Source organism: Otolemur garnettii, unplaced genomic scaffold (genome assembly GCF_000181295.1).
Source record: "Otolemur garnettii isolate 467f Iridium unplaced genomic scaffold, OtoGar3 scaffold00032, whole genome shotgun sequence".
In the NCBI taxonomy this organism is placed as follows: domain Eukaryota; kingdom Metazoa; phylum Chordata; class Mammalia; order Primates; family Galagidae; genus Otolemur; species Otolemur garnettii.
Window position 1 is genome coordinate 10,807,482 of NW_003852427.1, and position 3,572 is coordinate 10,811,053.

Consider the following 3,572-nt stretch of genomic DNA (forward strand, 5'->3'; position numbering starts at 1 on the left):
GAACTTAATAATTTCCTCTTTTTTCTCTTCCTTTACCCAACTGTCATTCAGCATAAGGTGTTTAGTTTCCATGCCTTTGTATGGTGATGAAAATTTTTGTTGGAGTTGAGTTCCACCTTTATTGTCCTGTGATCTGAAAAGGTACAAAGTGTAATTTAAATTCTTTTGATTTTGTTTAGGTTTGCTTTGTGCCCTAGAATATGATCTATTTTGGAAAATGTTCCATGGGCTGATGAGAAGAACATACATTCCTTAGCTTTGGAATGGTGTGTTATGTATATGTGTATTAAGCCCATTTGTTCTAGAGTAATATTTAAGTCCCTTGTATATTTGTTTAGTTTCTGTTTAGAATTCAAATGTCCTCTTGTTTTATTGTTTTATTGTTCCCTTGACCAATTATGAAGGACCATCTTTGTCTTTCTTGATTTTAGTTGCTTTAAAACCACTTGCATCTGAAAATAAGATTGCAACTCCTCCTTTCTTCTGATTTCCATTTGTTTGAAATACTGTTTTCCAACTTTTTACCCTAAGTCTTGTTTTGTCCTTTGAGGTAGGTATGTTTCCTGGTGATAGCATAGATGGCTTGTGCTTCTTTTGTCCAATCAGCCAGCCTGTGCCTTTTCATTAGTAAATTCAAACCATTTACATTTACTGAGAGACTTTATAAGTGTGTGGAGTTCTATTCATCTTATTTTGTGAAAGTCCATTGTTTAGTTTTTAAATTTTGCATCATTGTGAAAGCTAAGTTTTGTCCTTTAGTTTCTGGGTGTTTTCTTTGCTGGTGGCCCATTGTGATCAGTGTAGAGAATAGGTCTAAGTATTTCCTGTAAAGTTGGTCTTGCTGTGGTGAATTTTCTCAATGTTTGCATATCAGTAAAAGATTTGACTTCTCCATCAATTTTAAAGCTTAGCTTAGCAGGATGTAGAATTCTGCACTTAAAATTGTTTTGTTTAATAAGGTTAAAGGTACATGACCATTCTCTTCTGGCTCAAAAAGTTTCAGCTGAGACATCCTCTGTCACTCTGACAGATCTGCCCCTGTGGGTCAATTGACACTTAACCTGGGTACTCACAGAATTTTCTCTTTTGTTTTGACTTTGGATAGGTTCATGAAAATATGTCTTGAAGATGCTCTGTTTAGTTGAGGTGACCTAGGTTTCAATACATCTCAGAAAGGAGTATGTTGGAATTGTTGGTGATACTTGGGAAATTTTCATTTATGATATCCTCCAGTTGAGCTTCCATTCCTTTAGGGTGGTCTTCTTCTCCTTCAGGATTCCCTATAATTCATACGTTTGAATGCTTCATGAAGTCCCATAATTGAGCACATATTCTGCTTTCTCTTTCTTCTTTTCTGCCTCTTTAATCACTTGTGTTAGATCAAGAGATTTATCCTCTGCCTCTGAGATTCTTTCTTCTCTGTGGTCTAATCTGTTATTGATACTTTCTACTGCATTTTTAAGTTCCCTGATTGACTCCTTCAATTCCTTAAGCTCCACTGTACCCTTTTTATATTCTTTATATCTTTCATCCCTTATTTGGTTCTGCTTTTGGATTTCCTTTTGGTTATTTTCTACTTTCTCAGCAATTTTCTTCATTGTTTTCTTTCTTTCTTTCTTTTCTTTTTTTTTGTTTGAGTCAGAGCCTCGAGCTGTCCCCCTGGGTAGAGTGCTGTGGCATCACAGCTCACAGCAACCTCCAACTCCTGGGCTTAAGCCAGTCTCCTGCCTCAGCCTCCCAAGTAGCTGGGACCACAGGCGCCTACCACAATGCCTGGCCATTTTTTGGTTGCAGCTGTCATTGTTGTTTGGCGGGCCTGGGCTGGATTCGAATCCACCACCTTAGGTGTATGTGGCTGGCACCTTAGCCACTTGAGCCACAGGCGCTGAGCCTTTTTTTTTTTTTTTTTTTTTTGAGAGTCTTATTATGTCACCCTTGGTAGAGTGGTATAGCAACAAAGCTCACAGCATCTTCAAACTCTTGCACTTAATTTATTCTCTTGACTGAGCCTCTCAAGTAGCTGGGACTACAGGCACCTGACACAATGCCCAGTTATTTTTCTGTTGAATTTGTCGTTGTTGTTTAGCTGACCTGAGCCAGTATCAAATCCACCTGTGTGTGGCGGCACCCTAACCACTGAATCACAGGCACTGAGCCTCCTTCATTGTTTTCACCATCCATATTTTAAATCCCCTTTCTGTCATTTCCATCATACTTTTATAGACAAAATCCTCTGTGGCAGCTATCGCATGATCCTTTGGTGGGGGCAGGGTGCTCTGTTCTGGTTTCTCATGTTGCCAGAATATTTCTGTTGGTTCTTCCTCATGAGTATTTTCTTCTTGTCCATTTTCTTCCCCTACATTTTCCTTTTACTTTATCTTTATCTTTACATGACCTTGTCTCTGTGCTTAGGTACTGAAGTGTCCTTTTGCACAGGGCCATAAGGAATAGAAGAGTGATGAGCAAGAAGCGAGAAAAGAAAGAAAAAGAAAAACAAAACAGAAGGGGGTAAAAGAAAAGTTGACAAAAAGAGGAGAAGAAGAGCAGAAAGAGAGAAACAAAGGTAGTAGTGGTGCTTAAGAGAGTGCTTTGACTGACACCCACAATTCCTGGCCTCTGGGGGAGCTCAAATGGATGGATCACTCAAGATAAGAAGCTCCTTATCAGCCTAAGCAGAAAGAAAACCCACACCTCTATCAAATGGAGAAAAAAAAAAAAAGCAGTATGTCACAGTGGGGACCTATGAGTAATGTCCTTGTAAAGGCCAAAGCTAGGATACCCTAGACCAGGGGATTAAGATCTCCCTGAGCCAGGCCAGTACTATGGCCTCCCAGCCCAGGCCTCAGAGTGAGACTCTGTCCCATAAATGTAATACATGTTGACAAAGAATAAAAGAGATGAGGGAAAAAAAGAAAAATAATTAGTATATAAAGAAAATTGAAAATAAAATCGTATAAGATGTAAAAAAAAAAAAAGGGAGACAGATCTTAGTTATTATTTCAGAAATTTATACAGGAAAGGTAAGAAAAGTAGAAAAATCTTTACAAAAAGAGAGAGAAAAGGAGAGAAAGAGAAAGGAGGGACAGAATTAAAGGAGTAGAAAAACCATAGCAAAAATGGAGCCCCTATTATTGAAGAAAATAAAAATATGACAAAACAAAATAAAGCAAACAAAGTAAACAAATCCTAAGAAAAAAATAGAAAAAAAGAATAAAAGGAGAATGAAAGAATAAAAGGAAAAACTGTAGCAAAAATGTAGCGATTACTATTGATGATAGAAACAATGAAATATTAAAAATATGTAGGCTTGGCACCATAAGCATAATGGTTACGGCACCAGCCACATGCACCAAGGTTTGAACCCAGCCTGGGCCAGCTTAACAACAATGACAACTGCAACAAAAAAATAGCTGGATACTGTGGTGGATGCCTGTAGTCCCAGCTACTTGGAAGGCTGAGGAAAGAGAATTGATTAAGTCTAGGAGTTAGAGGTTGCTGTAAGCTGTGTTGCCACAGTACTCTACTGAGGATGACATAGTGAGACTCTGTCTCAAAAAAAAAAAAAAAAAAAA